Genomic DNA, 18,529 nt, shown 5'->3' with positions numbered 1-18,529 from the left:
CATTTTGCAGTGGTGTTATTTCAAAAAAATGATGTTATTATCTAAAAAATTCAGTTCTCTTAAAAAACAATCAATCAAACAAAAAACCCCAAACAACCCTAACTGTGTTTCTAGTCTTTATTCTTATGTGGAATATGACCCCAAAGTAAAACAAACATACCTCACCAAACCTTATGGTTCCTGAGTCAACCCCTGTACACTCATATTCCATTCTGCATTTGACTTTTTTGTTGCTGGCATTTCTGCAGTTATAAGTCAAGGGATGCCTTGAAGCAATGATTTGATCTTCCTTGCCTGGGCTTGCCCCACAAAAGCCTATTGGTAATAAATATTTCCCCAAGTGACTGGGGTGTAAGTAATGGCATTCTTTGCCCAAAGATCACCCCCCAAAAATCACTTTCTGTTCTTGTTTGGAAAGAGCTGTTGGGAAGAAAGGTGCAAATGATTCTTTCCTCTGCTCTTAATGTCAGATACAGTTCACCTGGACACCAAGAACCAGATAGACCTAGCAGGATCCAAGCAGTTTAGTTCCTGGTGTCTGACCTGTTTTTCTGGTGAAGCCCGTGTCTGAGGCTTAAGGTGTTTAAACCACCTTCTCGTCCCCCTCCTATAAGGAAGTACATGGTGCCTTTCCCTCTTTTGACTCAGCAGCCCAGGCCAGCTGTGCACAGTTATGCACCATCCCAGCAGCAGCAAGTCCAAGCTCACTCTTTCTAAGCAAGGACTGATGCCTTGGGCCTGAGCCTGGCCAGCAGCCACAATACAGAGAGCTGTGAAGGGTATCAGACCCGGTACTTAAGGCCTCCATGGCTTGGATCCCTGATTTCACCAACGCCACAGCTCCAGAATTGAACTGGAGAGGCTTCCATGGAGACAATACTGCAGGGTAAGCCCAGGCACTCCCTTCTTCACTGCCCATGGGAGGTGAGCGTCACTGATGATCCTATGAGGAAAGAATGAGTCTTCTTTTCTAGGACTCCTTTTTTCTTCCTTCTTTTGTTTGCAAAAATAAGTAGTAGAGGGTGGGAGGACTTGGAAATGCACTGCTTCATCTGTATTTTTAACTAAGTGCTTTGTATTTTAGGTTTCCCTGTAAAATATGATAGATTTCTTCAATAATAATTACAGTGGGAAAAAAAAGCTTTATCCAAGTTGCATAAGACTAGCTTTATCCAGGCATGTGGTTTTATAAGAGCTTAAATGTGATTATCTAGGAAAGACCACAAGCTTTTGTTTAGTGATAAGAAGGGTCAAAAAAAAATTAAAGGAAACCCAAACCATAAACCCCTCTCTGAATGGTGTTTTGTTCCACCACAGTACACTAGTGATTCTCACTGGAATCAGTGTGTGGTTCTCTTATCTTGTGGTCGGAAGATAGACAGTCCCAGTGAACTGCCTGAGTCTTTGAGTCAAGGGATGGAAAACAAGGAGCGTGATTTTCAGAATCTCTGTCCATAATCCATCCTTAAATGTTCCCATAACTCTGTGCAGTTTGAATTCCCTTAATTGCATGATGGCTTTACAGTTTAACATTTCAGATATAATTACCTCTATTATCGAAAACAAAGAAGACACGTGCCAGTCTGAAAGAGTAAAGACATAGCCTCAAGGAAAGGGATTAGTTCATCTTGTCTTTTCTCCTCACATGCACATGCAGATATTTCTGTGCAAGTCCCTGTATACCTACTTGTCAGTGCATTCCTTGTCCCTTGACTTCAGGGCTGCTCTTTCTTCATGCCTCTGGGAAGGCTCCCAGTGGCTGAAAATTCCTTTGATTGATTAAGTTCATAGTCATCATAATATGCTCAGGTACCAAAAGGGTCCAGCTGTTTGAACTTTGATATATGTGGCAAGACTAAAATAAGCTGTTTAACAGTTCTTCCCATGATCTGGACAACTGGGGACCTACTGGGCATCAGACAAGAGCACCAGGGTGCTCGGTGAAATCACTATACCTGGTTCATAGAGTGTAGAGTTCTTCACGTGAATGCTGACTGTGTGAGACACTAAATCTCATTCGTTAAATCCTCTCTTTGGAGTCCTTTTTGCATTTAGGACAGGCAACTTGTCTGCAGAATCTTCCAGACCTCACTTGTTCTCTCACTGGAAATGGCTGTTCAGGGAATTGACTACAAAGAGACGTAGGACTGGACTCCAAATTTCTGTTTGCATTTAGACATTCTTATGAAAACTATTTGCTGGCCATTATTTAATCCCAAACTATTTCAGTCCACTGCCAAATATAAACATGATGATTGATGCCCTTTGCTACAGGTGGACATCACTAGGATCGGACAATAAGTAGTGAAAATTAATTTAAAAAAAAAAAAGTAGAAGAGATTATGGTGTCTTGGAATGTGTTAGGTACAGATTTGGGGCTTTCTTAACTCCTTTTATGTTGAGCAGTGCTGGTACAACTGAGTGATATTGAGACAAAGGGCAGTGAGGTATGTTTGCATGTCTGTGTATATGTGTATGTAGACACATAGTCAGCTTTGGAGAATGACACTGGAGAATTAGATCCATTATAGCAGGGTGGTGGCATTTCTCATATCAGCCTCATTCATCTCTCTGTGCCCTGTGCCAGGAACAAAAGGTTGTGATGATGTTCAGTGTCACACAAGCAGCTACCTGATGGTCCTGTTGTGTACACACTGTGGATGTTGCCCTGGAGACCATGCAACAGCAAGGGCACTGTGCCTGTGTTCATCCAGATGCTGAGAGTTCCTTGGAGAAGCCCATCCATCAGGCTGGTTAATTGAGAGCACCAGCCCTCCGTGCTGTGTGGCTCCTTGCTGTCTCTGCAGAGCTCCAAGAGGGGAACAGCAGTTACCAAAACACACCGGGAGCAGAGGAGAGCTGCGGTTTGGGCACTGGTTTTTGCAAGCAGCCACATGTGGCTGTGCAAGACATCCAGGAGTGAGGTCACTAAATCCCCATAGGAATCTAGACCTCTTTTGCCTCTTTGTAGCCCCCTGCCCTGCTTACCAAGGTGGTGTCAGAGGGCTGCCTTGGTACAGCATGTGGTTCTCCAATGGGGATTCATCCCACTGAATGTGGACATGGCAACGCGTAAACCTGAGCTGTCTAGACACCCCTTCTAACAAGCAAAGAGTAAGAAGTGTGCCTAGGGCCTGAGTCACTTTAACCTGACAGCCCAAACAAGCCTGGCTAATCTCCCCTGAAAATATGCCTATTTTTTTCCACCAGCTATGACATGAACCCAAAGTGCTCAGGCTGGATGGAGATACCTGCACTATAAGGCAAACTGAATCCCTCTCCCTGTTTTTGTGTTGGCTGTGGTCATGTAAGCATCAACAGATGGGAAAGCTGATTTGTTCTGTACTTGTCTCCATGTCTTACAGGTCTTCTGCTTGAGAAAGGAACAGCCAGCTATCGAGGCAGTGCCCCACTTTGAATTTTTGTATCTCCTTCTTTGTCTTATAATGAACTATACACCTGGAGATGTGTCTCAATGGTCAGTGCAACCAGCTGGTCACAGTGCTGAGCAAAGGTTGTATCTCCTCTGTCTAGGATGTCAGACCCTACTAAGAGCTACCATCAGTTACACACAAAGTCCCCAAATATCTTGGTGTCTCCATAATAAAATGTATTGAGCTGGGGGTAAGTTGGATCCCTTAACAAAGAAAAACCCACAGAATCAGGCTTCACAGAGGGGAATTTTTAATTGACTTTTAAGTGTGTGGCCAGGGGCCTGCTAGCTGTTCTCCAGCTCTGTTCGGCTTCCAGATCCTGGTGATAGACACGGCATTCAGTAGGAGCTCTACTAGCCAGTCCATCAGAGCAGGGCACGGATGCAAGAATTCATGAAGGATGAGGAGCTGGCTTTAGACAGTATGTTTGCACCCATCTGAAACCTGTCCACTGTCTGAGATATTAAGTAATTTTCTGAGCTTCTCATTATTGCTTTGTGCTCTTTCTCCATTGTGTTTGTATAAAGCATAAGCCTTTGGGGTAGAACTTTTCTGCCTTTGACACTCCCAAACTCATTCTTGCAAACATATATTGGTTGTTGTTGTTGTTGAGTAAACAGTAATAAATAATGTTTTGGTCAAGACTCTTGCAATGTGTAGCTGAACCTCAAAGTGTCTCTGAGTTGTCTGTACGATGAGTACCAGTGCTCCTGATTTAGGATTGAGTGAAGCATGGTGAAGGCGTCTTAGGACATCTTTGAGTGAGACCAAAAAAGCCAAAAATTTGTGCTGTATTGTATTGAGGGGGATGTAACATTCCCCACCAGAAATCCTGAGCACGTGGATGTAGACAAATAAAAAAGTTCTAAACAGACTAAAAGAAAATTCCTAAATCATACAGAAAATATGCAGGAAAGGGAATTTTTATCTTGTGCCCCTTGTTTCAGGTTAGAGTTCAACAAGCATCTTCCTTCTAGAGACAAAGTGTTTCTGTAAGTGGCAGAACAAAAATACTGTAGAAAAAAAATCCAGACCTTGAATTTTAAAAATACTGTCTCCTTTCAAAGTAAGATTTATATGCAAGAAGACAGTCTCTCTTACAGAGTTTTTCCTGTCACTTGGAGTCCACTTGCTGGAAACAAGCACACAATTCAAAAAGATATTGGAAGAGCAGCTTGGACACAGAGAAAGGAATGACCTGGAATCTTAAAAAACAGACAAGCTTTTCAGTAGCTTGGAGCTTGGAACAAGAAGCTAAAAGTTATGTAACACCAGTAAAGTTTGGGGCATTCTTGCTACCTAAAAAATAACCATTCTTGGCTTCTCACATTAGTATTAGGGATTATGTTAACTGTTTTGTGGGGAAGCTGGATGAAATCTGCAGCTGTGGTGGTGAGTTTTCTTGAATGTGTAAAGCGTTGGGATGAGTGAGTGGTTAGGTTATTTGAGGGCTGGTGTTCCTGAGCCCTCTTTGTCTGGGATCCAGACAAGCCTTCCTGTTGAGAAACACTGGCCTATTTCTTTAGTAAAAGACAAACAACAGACCAGGTCCTGCACTAGCAGGACAGTGGAAGTAGTGAACTTTTTCCATTTAATGCTACAGGCATGTAGTGGCTTCTGGAGTTATCTAAGCAGAGATAGCACAGCTCCTTTCTTGCTCTCCCTCTCATTCCTTTGTTATATTAAGACAGTTTTGGTTTTTGCAAAATTCTAAGAGATGATGTGGGGGTTTCTTGCAAGGAAAAAGTTTGATATTTCTCTTACACTGTAGCTCCTGAGGTTTGAGAATGTCCTGGTCATAGCTGAGGATGCCCATATACACCTCCAAGGTGGAAACCATGGGTACCACCAGCTGTAGTCAAGGACACAACTTCATCTTCAGGGTGAGTGGAAAGTATGTGGGAATACTTAATAGCATTTCCTAAAACAAAACAAAACAAAAACTTAAAAAAATTGCCCTCCCCTTCCCTCCACCTCAAAAAAAAAAAAACCCAAAAAACAAAGCAACAACTCAAAAACCCCAACCAAAACCCAACCAAACAACAAAACAAATAGAGATGTATGTGCTTCATTTAAAACAAACGAGCCCAGATTAAAAGAAAACCAGTATATCTCTTTGAAACAGAATAGAGCAAGGACTGGTTTGTTATGCAATGTGGCACCCCAGCAACACATGGCAATGACTTTGCTGCTTTGGTGAGCTGGTGAGGCCTCAGTTGTGCTCCAAGGAGCACTTTGCTGTGTCCTTTAGGAAGCACTGTCTAGGAAATAGGGAAAGGGATGCAGAAGATGTTTTGTGACACCTTTGAAACTGGCGATTTATGGCTGTAAGTTGTGCTGCTTTTTGCAACTTTGTCCAAGTCATCATGGGGCTGCTTAAGAAACCCCAAAATCCCATAATACCACCTACTACAATGGCTCTCCCTCTGTTCTGCCACAGATGTCCTGCACAGGAGCAAAACCAGATGGAGACTGCCTTCAGTAGCTTTTGGTTTTATTCATTCTTTTGGGTTTTCTTCTTTATGGTATTTGAATGGGATTGTCTTTTCATCTCCTGTCCCTTTTATAGCCTTGTGACAGTTTAAAGGGATCCAAAATCTGTCTGTATAAGGGCATGTGTGTGCATAGAGCCCATCTATTCTACTGATGACTATATAGGCTATTACATATACGTTTATTAATTGTATCACATGTCTAGTTTTCTCTGTGTGAAAAGCATAGAGGTACTTATCAAGAGATATAAATGCCTACTAAAATGCTATGATGTGGTAGAAGGGCTCTTAGCAGGAGATGTGTGGGAAGTACTCTTTGTTATGGCTTTGCTAACCTTAACTAGACCAACTGTGATGATCCCAAGCTGAAGAAACCTTTGTACCACACAGTATTTTCCAGTTAATTATATATATTTGTATATCTGGGTGTGTGTGTGTGGACAAGTGAGATCATCCATTCCTGTGAGACTTTTTTATCCTATCCAGAACATTTTTCCTCTAACTAGCTCCTTTCCAGGAGCTCAACAACAACAATAGGGCCAAGAGCCTTCCCTCTCATCTGGTGTCTGCAGTCCAGTGTCTGCTCTGGGGTGTGGATTCTGGGCACTCCAGTGGTGTCAACTCCAAAGACTGATCCAGACTGAGTCTGCTGCATTTCCAAGCTCAGATAACATGGGAAGTTTTCAGGCCAGCCTGGCTGCTGTCTGGGCTCTTGACAGAACTGGGAAATGGGAACCAGGAAAACAAATATTTTTCTGTTCTTTGTATGTATTTGAATATGAGAGGAAAAAATCAAAGAAAAACACTGTGCAATTAAGGAGCTAGCTCACCTTTAATTCCAACAGTTTTGTTCTATGGTTGTGTTTGAAGAATTCTATTTTAGTGCTTGCTTAGAAGTTTTGGAGTTGTTTTGGTTGATTTTTATAGAGATGGGTTGGTTTGAGTAGGGGTTTTGTATTTGAAAATGGCACTATTATTTTTTCCTTCCCGTATTTTCTTGGATCAGAAGGTTCACTGAGACGCCAAACTAAGGCTGGCTACAGCTCCAGTACATCTTGTAATAATGCAGGCCATGACATGCCAGAGTGATGGAGCGTGGTATGTACAGTGCAGGAAAGATGTGACAGATTAACACTGCTGATAATGTTCACCACTCCGGATCTTCTACTAAAATCCACTTCTTCCAGGTAGTTTAACTCTTGAGACACTGATATAGTGAGTACCTAAAGAAAACAGATGCTTACAGTCAACCATAGGAGAAGTGGACAGTCAGAGTATTTTGTGCTCCATCAGAACAATATTTCTTAATTGTACAGCTGGGCAACAGTAGAAATGTTAGTCACTCTTTACTAGTAAGGGAACCATAATTTCTGTTCAATTTCTGTGTAATTTCAGGCAATGTGCTGGCTGGGATCTGCATCCTGCCCCTGCTTCCACGAGGGGTATGAGGAATGCTGAGCACCGCCCACCACAACATGCTGCTGTTCGACAGCTCCAAGATACATCCCTCTGCTCTTGGTCAGAAAGGGCATTCATAGTATTCCCACTCTTCCTATCTCCCACCTTGCACACCTAGAAAACACGAAGTTATACAATGCCTGCAAAATTTACAGAGCATAGGCCAGGCCTTGCAAAGGTACTTTAGTTCTGTCTTGGTTTTGGGGATATAAACAGGTTATATTTATGGTTTGGCTTTGGGTAAGGTGGTCATGAACCAGTGAGAGTCCTACAGCCCTGATCTACAGGCTAGCCCACAAGGGAAGGAGGCAAGCCTGGATTATGGGATTGTTAGTTCTCAACCTGAAAGAAGAGGGTTGTTCAGGATGAAGAGGTGTTATTGCTGAGCATAATGCACCCTTCCAAAGGAAGCTGCACTCTCATCTGATGAAGTCTCAACCTTGTGAGGAGGCAGTGAAAGGTGATTGCCATTTCACCAGGCTTGTGGCTTCCTTTGTAGTCTCTTTCTCTTACTTCCCAAATGTGTATAACAACTATCCCGATGGAAGGAGAGACTGTAGAGATGGTCTGAACATCAGGATCACTGACCTGCCCTGGAGGACTGGTCTGGAGTTCTCAAGATCTTCCTCCCACTCACCTGAGCAGTAGCAGGACTCTCTTAGTGAAGCTCCATTCACATTTTTACAATAGCAGTTTCCAAAATCTGGAGAGGAAATACACTTACAGCTCTCCCCTCATTAAAATAACTAGTGGGAGGAAAGAATGAAAGAAAAGTCCTGCAATGATCATTATTGAATTGAAAAGAAAAATCTCCACGTTCCAGGATGCCATGGACTTGAGTGAGAAAGACAGTGATTTTCCAGTTAGCATTGGACAGAATCAGGCCAGGCTCTTGGATGAATCCTTGGTTTGGGATAGGAGCCCTGTTGTTCTGGTTTTAAGTAATTTTTCAGGAACACACTCCACAACAAGTTTCACAAGTCAGAAGTGAAACTTGATGAACTTTGCTTGGCAGGATCCAAAGATGAAAAAGAGAGGACAGATCACCAGAAGCAGATCACCTGAATTTAGATAGTTCTGTTTTTCCGGAAAAGAAAGGAGAGAGGGAAACCCTTGTTAGTTCATTATTTTTCCCTACCTCATCAATAGGGCCATTGGTATAAGGAAACTAGAGCACTGTTTATTCGTAAGCATTTATTAATGTATGTATTTGTTCTTATCATGAAACAGAATCTCCACATTAGCTTCTAGCCTTTCTGTTTACCTTCTTGATCATCAAATTGTGTCCATTTCTATGGCATTGGCTGCTACATGTAGTCCATCCATCCTTGCATCTATGCTGGAGAGCAAAGTTACTAAAAGATCAGCTATTGCACAGATTTACTGCACCTTGTCTGTTCTGCTGTACCCAGCCACATGCATGTCCTCAGCCACCAGCCTTCAAAAGACAACCTGTGCCACGTTCAGCAAGGACTTGGCTTCCTCCACTGGTCCCAGGACAAGAGCAGGCAAAAGGGAAGTTACCTTATTGTAAGTGGTGTGCTCTAAAATTACACCCTAGCTCACCTTGCGGTAACTTGCTCGTGTAGTCATGGCCTTAAGGCTTTTCCTTAGTATCCATGGCCACAACATCTAAGCATTTTATGGTACAACATACACTAAACATTAATTTCAAATTATTGAGAGTATTTTCATGACTCAACAACTTTCTAATGACTGTGTACCTTGTTAAAGTCTTGCAGCTCTTTAATAACAAAGTTTTTCCCTGATCCCTTGGCATTCAAACACTCTGTATAACTGAAATGAAATGCATAGTTGAAGTGTTTTTTTAGGACACTCAATTTAAAGTGAGCCCAAAGCAGCAAAAGACTCTTTGAACATCTCCAGAGTGGACACTCCCAGAGCTGTCTGTATACAGTTTGAATTAATTATTCCCTTCATGGAAATCGTACAAAATGTCCCTCAGGCTCTTTTTGACTGCCTTGCTGCCCTTTTGTGATAATCCCTTGCTATCCACTGGGCTTTCTGTGGTCCTAAACTTAACATATAAAGCTATTTATATCTAGGGGTTAGGGTGTGAATAAATGCATGGAATGTCTCTCAACATGACTTTGTGAGCCTTTCTTCAACTTGATTATAAATGCTCAAAATTTCTTGCAAGCTGCCTTTGAGCATCCTCCAGTGAAATAGCTGCAGTTAGAAGGATTTCTTCTCCCATGGTTCACACAAGTCAACAACCAGTCAGGAGCAAAAGAAAAGCTTAGAGGCAGAACAGGAGATGGATCCCCTGGTCTCTATTCTTCTTTGTGCCACTGCCACGTGAATAGACCTTGGACAAATCTCCTTGCCACTCTTGGATAACATAGGTGTGATGTAGGCATTCATCCCACAGCTATGCCAGAATCATGCTGTCTGCCTTTGCTGGGCTCAGCTCAACTCATTTAGTTGACGTCTCAATAGCACCTTAGGGAGGTGGGTTCCTAGCCCTCCATTAATTTTAAGTAGGGACAGATCTGCCTCCAGGATTCTTGAAAAATCCAGACCTTAATGTTTTATGGAAAGAGTATAAAGGGCCAGGAGAAAAGAAGGATTTTGTTCACATCATTTTTTGTCATGAGTCCTTAGGATGGAGGCAGTTCTGTGAAGCATTGCAAAGATTCCCTGCAACAAGCCCCACAGCCTCTTATTTTTAAAGACCATCAGCAGAGAGAGCACACAGCTCAATTGTTTCGTACAAAAATGCCAGTTCAGTCAGGTAGTGGCCAGTAGCAGGATCCCTGCCTTGCAAGAGCCTTGACAAGCTCCACCTGGCAGCTGAGCCACTTCTGAGAATTTAAAAGGTGTGCAACTCTAGTTGTTTCATCATTTAAACATCAGTTGAGAAATAGCTTCTGCTGGAATTGTAAAAAATCAACCAAGAACAAAACTACAACCAAACCAAAAACAAACACCAAAGCCAATGAACCACTGTAACCAACTTGGGGCCCAGCCGCGTCAGAGCTGCTGTTTTGGGTCATTTAGATAGGTGTCCTTGGGTGTTGCCAGCTGTGTTCCAGCTGTGCTGGAGACCACACTGTCAGGTTTTGTGGCTCAATACTACCTTGTGCCTGCCTGGTCCAAGGCTTGCACAGGGGTACTACAGAGACCCACTACAGCTAGACAGGGATGAAGGATGGCTTAAAGCCAACATCAGCTTGCTTGTGAGAGGGACAAAACACCTATAAGCACCAAGAGCCCTAGCACTGTGCAAGACTCTGCATACATTCAGTGGGCCCTGCTGTGACAAAGAAACGGTGGTCTCAGATGTTTTGGGCCCTTGAGAGCTGTGGTCGGTCAGTTTGGGTCACAGGTAACATGACCAGCATTCTGTCAAGCCATCATCCTTCTTATTTCAATGTAAACACTTCCCACCTGTCCCAAATATGCGTGCCATTCTCCAAGACTTTCCAGCATTGCTTGCATTTGCAGAACTTTATTCCCTGCTCCCGCTCCCTGTGCCGCATCTGTTCCCATCACAGCTGTGGCCACCCTGTTCTGGCTGGCTGACACCCTGGCCCCCCTTTCCCATCCAAGCCACCTCCCCTTTCAAGATCAAAATACTCTGTTTTTATTTATTTACCCTGCAGCTGTCAGTGTTGTGTCTGGGTCACTGCACCGCAACGTGGATGGACACAGGACACGCGATACATGGAAAATCCTTAAAACTGCCAAACCTAGTAGTAACCAACATACACACCATCAACAAATATATCCTTTGGCTCTTTACACATTTGAAAACAACAGGTCCAGGTGATGGAACAAATGACGTTGCTGGAGGCTGGTACAGGCATCCTGGCCCAAACCAGAATTGTGTTTGGCTGTGGTCAGGGAGAAAAGGCAGGGCTGAAGAGAGCAGCTATCCCAGGGCTACCACCCCGATGTTTTTTGGCACTGCACAGAAATGCACAAGGCCAGAAATGTGGCTCTGAGATATCAGAGCTTTGCTGTCTCTCTGCCCCACATGCTGCTTTTTAAGATGACAGGAAACACTGTAAATGTCTCAGCCCTGTTCAGCCACAGCATCTTATAAAGGCAGGCTGCTATGTGGGCTTTACCAGGGGACCTCTCATTCCTACACCAGTGCTTAGGAAGCTAAGTTAACATTCCAGCATACTCCAGATGTTGAGGTACCCAACACTCTGCTGCACTGCATGCAGAATACTTAGTTGATTTCTTTGGGAGGCCCTTGTGCCTGCATGGCCATTTGGAACTAGGGATGGATTGACTGGCTCAGGGCTACTGTGTGTAAGCAGCAATCAATTTTTTCAGTATGTTAGACCCTGTTTTGTAGGCGAACACTTCATATCCTCTACCTCACCAAAATGCAAATGCCTTCTAAAAAATAGCTGTATTCTGCCCACTGCTTAAAGACACCCATGTTACAGCTACACCACTAACCAGGGCTGTGGTTTCCTAAGCACCAGGAGCTGGATGCAGCTGAAGGCAGTGTTCCCCTGCAAACCTGGTGTTCACTCCTTCTGGCAGCTGTGATTCAGGCTGAGGTAGGATGCACACCACAGCAGCTGCATGTGAAGCTGGAAACCAGGTCTTCTTTGGCTGCCAGCCAGTGCCCCGGGCAGTGCTCAGGGCCACCGGAACTGCTCTTTCCTCTGTACCTCCTCAGGGCAGGGGAAGAAAGGGGCATTGCTCTCCCCTTTTTATCTCCAGGATGATGCTAAGAAAGGCTGGCATGAAAAAAGGGATATTTTTTTTCTCCTACTTTCTCCTTCTCTAAGAAAAGCCAGTCTGTAGACCTGTTACAAATCAGAACGACAAGTAAAAAAAAACCAATTGAGGAAGGAGCTTGTAGCAGCACTATGTCCAGGCCTTTGCCCTCCCAACCTTCAGGACTACTTCTTGCATTGCCCCCTCTTCTGCCAGCTGCAGCCCCACATTGTGGGGCACTGAGGAGAAGAGAAACTTGCAGGTGATGACATGTGGAAGAGAGAAGATGAAAATTTTCTGGCAATTTGACTCCTTTCCCACTTGATGTTGGTTCCTTTCTCAAAGGCATCCTTTGAGAAGACATAACCTCTTCTAAAAGACACAGAAGGTTAATATCTACATTGATATTTATCTGTTATTGGTCTATACTGTATCTAAGTGATGAAAACAGCTACTGACAGCCTAGCAGGTTGGGCAGAAATAGATTGCCTGGAACTTCAGGTGCACATCCCAGCAGTAATATTTCTAGTCCTTCAGATGCAATTAACCTTGCAGCTAGCAGCTTGCTGGGTGTTCAGAGACTGACATTAATGACATGTCATGCAAAAGTATTTCTTCCGGGACAGAATCTTGTTCCTCCTAGTGCAGCACAAGCAGTTATTGCTCTCTTCCACCTCAGAAGTGGCCGCATGTCTCATTCTGGCTACGTATAAAGCAGTTTGTGAAACATGTCAAGACTCTCCAGCATGCAAGGCATTACAGAAATGTAAGACAGGATCTGAGCTATGACAAGCAGAGTGCATGGCATCATATTCCATCGTTCAGCAGGGGAAATAGGGATGCAAAATATGTTCTTGAGCTGAATAAGCCATTTGGACAAATTAAGGACCGAGGTGAACTTTTGTCTCCAAATTTAAACTAAAACTGGATCATAAGTCTTCTCACATTGGTCTGTCATAGCTATCTCATGAAATTACCCCACCTCCATTGCCACCAGCTGTTTTCTAGTGTAGGAGTTTAATTCATAGTTCCAATCACTGTAAAACACCCAAAAATTGAGGCAAAGCAAACAGGAAATCTTATATCTCGACTGTAGCAGGGTGAGTCATTTCAATACTTGGTGCACTGTACAACCTCAGACCCCAATGATTACTTTTCATTTCTCTTTTGACCTCATGGGAGTTTTTATTTTTTGGACCTGCTCTGTGAGAAAGCATTTCAGATGTGAACATTTCCTGAGGACTTCTTGCTTCTTCATGATTTGCGGTTAGCACGGTGCTGGAGAAACCCAGCAAAAATCTCTCTGGTTAGCCCAGTGTAACCTAATCTAGTCCAGCTGCAGCCCCTGAGTACTAAATTGCAACATCTAAAGATTTTTCAGTCCAAGTAGCACCTCATCACATCTAGTCACCACCTCCATCTGGAGCAAAGGGAAGGGGAGAGCCCCAGCAAGAGGTGGATGATGTGTTTGGGATTAGTTTGCATCCATGGGGGAGAGACCTGGATTGCAAAGCAGGGGCAGCCACTATCTCTGCTCTTAAACAGAAGTTGTAGTAGTGTTAGCCAGAGAGCCTGAACTCTCCATCCCTTACTAGTTACAGTGGTGAGTCTATGGATTCTCATGCTTGCAGATACTGTTCAGCAGCAAGTATCTGCAACCTGTGCTTCTCTTTGCTGTGGGAGGGGCTGGTGGGTGCATTGCTGGCCATGTGGAAGGGCATGGCTTTACTGTGCTCTGTAGGGTATATGTAGTTCCTTAAAACCAAGCATTTTGCACCCCCAGCGTGCACCAGGGTTTCATCTCCCATAGACTGGAGCTCCCATCAGACTGGCCAGCACAGGTAGCACGGGAGGGGGTGAGGGGGCAGACAGGACAGCTGGCTTCATGTGTAGCAGTTACCTGAGTTCATTCAGCTTCTCAGGAAGGATTTGCTGAGCTCTCTGTTGTGTGGCTGTATGGCCAGGCAGTTCAAAGCTGCTTTGGCTACCGTGCATCAGCTGTGCTTGATGCCTAGAGTCAATTGGGAATGTTTGATTGTCAAAACATTTTGGTGTCAAAGGCCTCTCCACACTCCCTGGTGTGATGTGATCCCTGGCTAATAGATTAAGCTTGATTTTGGGAGCCCGTCCCAAAGCTATTTAGACCTGCACAGAGAAAGGGTAAGATATCACTGTTTAAAAATTACAGCTGATGTACCTGCTGGGGTGAGTGAGGTGCTGGGTACACAAGGTCTGAAGTAACAAGCAAGTGACTGAGCTCATTTGTCTGCTGTGGCAAATGATTGAACTGAAGAGAGCAGAGCACAGACCTGCCTATCTTACTAGGTGTTCTTGAAGATAACCAGAGAAACTGTTTCTTATTTGGGGGAGTTTATTCCCCTGTGCTTTAGTTCTTTTAGATCTTTGGTCTAGGCTTGCACAGAAGCTTGGCCACAGGTTTGGGTCCCCAGTGCTCAGTGATCCAAATTCAGCTGTTGCCGTGTTGGGGTTGGGAGCTGTTCATGTGCACCCCAGAGGAGGAGCTTGCAGTAGAGCAAAGTCTGCTTCCTCACACGATTCCGGGGATAGTAATGGCTGCACCATGGTCAGGGTGCAGCCCACCTGAGTAACAACTGGCAAAAGCTGGCATGTTTCAGCCACTCTGCTCTGTCCCCCTCCAGTATCTGGTTCTGTGAAGGGGCACAAGCAGCAGCTGCTGACATTCCAGAGTGCCCAGCTCCATAACTAACCTGGCAATCTCCCTGCTGGTCCTCACTTTGTGTTCATTGGGATATCACAGCCATCAGCAGCCCCAGTGACTGGCAGCAGCAGCAGAGTGACTCACCTGGCCTGGCTCTCCTTGTACTAGATCTTGCTATCAAGATGATAATCTGCCGGTAATTTTTGCTCCAGCTGAGTGCTGTAGACCTGCTCTCACGCATCCTGCTCTCCCTGTAGGCAGAAAGCTTCCCCTCAAATTACCCCACCCTTGGTGTACCCGCAGTCTCTGGCCACTCTCCAGCACATTGTCTGTTTTGGAAACCAAAAACCTCTGCCCTAGTACCTAATTTCAGGAATTAGGCTCTGGAGGCCAGTGAGGTGCCATGGAGAGATTCAGGCAAGTGCATTTTGTGGAGGTTGCAGTGCTGAGGCCGTTCATCATTCAGTCAGGGAGGTGATGCCCATGCTGCCCTGCTGAGAACAGACATTACAGTTAATGCTGAACAGCTTCTCCCTGAAAGTTCCCTTCTGGCTCCCTTGTGCACAGGGAAGGACATGTCACATCATGGCACAGCAGTTGGAGAAGGCATTAGACCTTTAGCACCTCCAGGGCACAGACTACAAGCCGTGAAATGCAGATGTGTATTGCTGCAGTAGTAACAAGCACAGGTCATGACTGTTTGTCATGCTGTCTTCTCTACTCCTTCTGTCACCCATTTGCCTCCCTTTTCATTCTCCCCTCTGGCTCTCCTTTTTGGTGTTATATGTGATGTAGGGGCTTTATTCAAAGAGGATGCTATACTCCAGGTCTGGAGAACTCACCATCTTATTTCCTGCAGGACTGATCACCTGTCAGTCCAGCCTGCTTGGGCACAGCAGAGGTGCCAAGAGATGCTTTCATAACTGATTTTCCTGGGCTGACATTGGGGTTTGGGGTCTTTGTGAAAAAAGAGTCAAGCACATATATAGACCTCCTACTGCACAATCAGTAGCATTTAAGAAAAAAAGAGTAAGAAATTAAATGGATTCGTTGCTTCTCCTGATTCCTGGGAGGAGCTCCATGTTGAGCACCTGAATGATTTATCAGTTTGGAGAGGGGCCCCTTTATGTCCTTTGAAAGGGAGTCCAGGTCATCTCCTTTGCTGGAAAGTGAACAATGCTGAAGGTACAAAGCTGTGCCACCAGCCCTGAGCCCTGCAGTGACGCTTCCAGGGATAGTATGAGCCTCATGGAAAGGCTTTCTGCAGAAGGTAGGCAGATCCCTTATCCATAGTGATATCAAAGATACTAGTTAAGCTGAAGAGTCTCACTGTTGTTGTAAGAGCGTCTTGGGGCTGGTTTAGAAGTTTCTGAGGTTTATTTAGCTGGGATTGTGAGACTCCTTAATGATGTGTTTCTGTTTCACAGCTACTAGTAACACAGGAAAGGAATATCCCTTTGTTATGTGAATCCACAAACCAGGAGTAAAGATAAGGATGATGTGAATGGTGTTTTCTTGCATATTCCCTTCCTCTGGACCCCTTTGATTTAATTTACATTATTATTTATTTCGGGATGATCAGTGTCCCACCTTGCCATGGAGGTCAATGGAAGTTTAGTCGTCGACTTCATGCACAGGATTTCAACCCATGTCTGTGCTTAGTGATGGAATGAAATCCATGGCTTGGAATAATTTATCCAGCGTATCCAATCAAACACAAACATACTCTGTGCTTGAAAATAAATGAGGCTTGGGGGCAGCTAGCCTGCTGCAGAGGTTTGTGATAGATTGATGAGCTGAGAACAGGCTGCCACCCTCCACCCTGTCGTCAGTGACTTCCCAGTCTGAGGAAGGGGACGCCAAGGCTAGAGGTGAAGGATATACTTTCCAATAAGTGTTGCAGTGGGAGGTGAGAAATAAGTGCCCCCAGTGGAGTAGAAGAGGAAAAAAGGCAAGCACTGTCCTCTGTTAAGCAGGGTACAGTTTAGACAGAGCAGCTGCCTGACAGGCTTCTGGCACGGGGGTCAGGGCAGGAGCAGCCCTGTGCTTGCAGCACCTGTTATTGAATGCTACCAGCAGGTACCAGGGCAGCACAGACCAGGATTGCTGGCTGATACAGTCTTTTTCCAGTCATGCGTGAAAGTAAGGGGCCTGTGAGATGAAAGAAGACAATGAAAAGGCTCACAAGGTCTGCCCTCGGTGAGGTGTGATAACACCAACGCAGAAGGACTCACATCCCAGTGGCTTTTTGGGCTTAAAACTGAAAATAAAGTTGAGTTTGAGTTCCAGTGTCATCATGCATTGATCTTTAATTGGGAAATTCATGTTACTTGCCCTTTCCCTCTTTCCCCCCATAGCATGTCAGCTCCAGAAGCATGACAGAGGGTCATATGTGACAGTGACACGCTTCTCCTACTGCAGAGTAGCTGCACCATCAGCTGAACTGAGCTGTCGCAGTCGGAGTGGGAGAGTGGTGAGGCTGTGATTCAGCTGAACAATGGTTATGCCAGGGCCAGCAACTTGCAGTTCTCTGCCCCCACCTCAGTGTTAATTAAGAATAAAGTGAAATTCTAGATTAGCAAAGAAAAGTTTGAAAGGGTGAAGAGTGTGTAACCCGAAAGTGAAGAAACCAGAAAGCAAAGAAAACCTTTAACTGACCATTTTGAGTACACATTGTTTGTGATTGTTGGATTTAATTTTTTTTTATAACTGGGGCAAACCATACTTCAGAGATTTATTTTTAAGCAGCATTTAACTAATATATATATATATATAAAGGAAGTGTTTAAGGGCATATTTTACTGTGCACTAATGAACTGTAAAGGATATAGTCTAAATTTTTCAGGTATTTTGAAAGCAGTTCCACTAAAAGCAAAAACACTTCACATAAATCTCTTTGCTTTCTAGGTTGTTTCCTATGTGTTGATGCTAAACCAGAACCTCCTTCAGCTGAGGATCTTTTCTTCTCACCTTCACCCCACTCCACACTGCCTTCTAACCACTGACAGTGGGTAAAAATATTCATGTTTCAGTCCAGTACCTTTATGTGCATCTCACACTGGAGGGTTTTTTCCATTCCCCTGGGGTTGGGAAGGCCATGATTATCACTCTAATAGAGTTAATTAAGAGCCTAGAGGCTCTGATGTTTTGTTTTCTTTGGGACCAGACCTTTGGCTTGGGCCTCTGAGCTACCTGCTGTGCCCCAGCCCTTTCCCTGTAAAAACAGCCAGGCAAAATCTGGGAACTGGCTCTTCAGGAGCTGTGTGCACCCCCCGGCCTCAGTGTGTGCTATGGGATCAGATGTTGATGTCTTCTCCTCCACGGCATGTAGTTGAGCTCTGTTGGCTAAGGTAAGCTCCCTGGAAAGGAACAATTCCTTAATTGTGAATTAAACAATAGCTCAAACAAATAAAAATAACCCTATGAAACAAATCAGCAAGACAAGGCATGTCCCCAGAAAGTCCATCTCCAGGATGAGTTCGGTGCTCAGGATGCCAGCAATGCAGTAGTCTGCTCAGAGGGCAGGTGAAGGCCATCAGACTGGGGCTGTGCTCACTTATCCTTAGCACCTGTGAGAACCATCCCCCAAAGTGAGCTTTTCCCTTTGCTACAGCCTCGCTCAGCTCAGTGGAAATCTCTGAGAACAGGTAAGGACTTTTTTTAATAACTACAGGAGCAGAGGGTCACTCCCAGATGTGGAATAAAATAATAAAGGGCTTTTTTGTGGGAATCTTGCTGTCCTCTGGAGAGTTGTAAAGATC

Source organism: Corapipo altera, unplaced genomic scaffold, assembly GCF_003945725.1.
Source record: "Corapipo altera isolate COAL_440 unplaced genomic scaffold, ASM394572v1 113, whole genome shotgun sequence".
NCBI classification, from domain to species: domain Eukaryota; kingdom Metazoa; phylum Chordata; class Aves; order Passeriformes; family Pipridae; genus Corapipo; species Corapipo altera.
The sequence above is the reverse complement of the archived record's forward strand: the minus strand, read 5'-3'. Positions refer to the sequence as shown.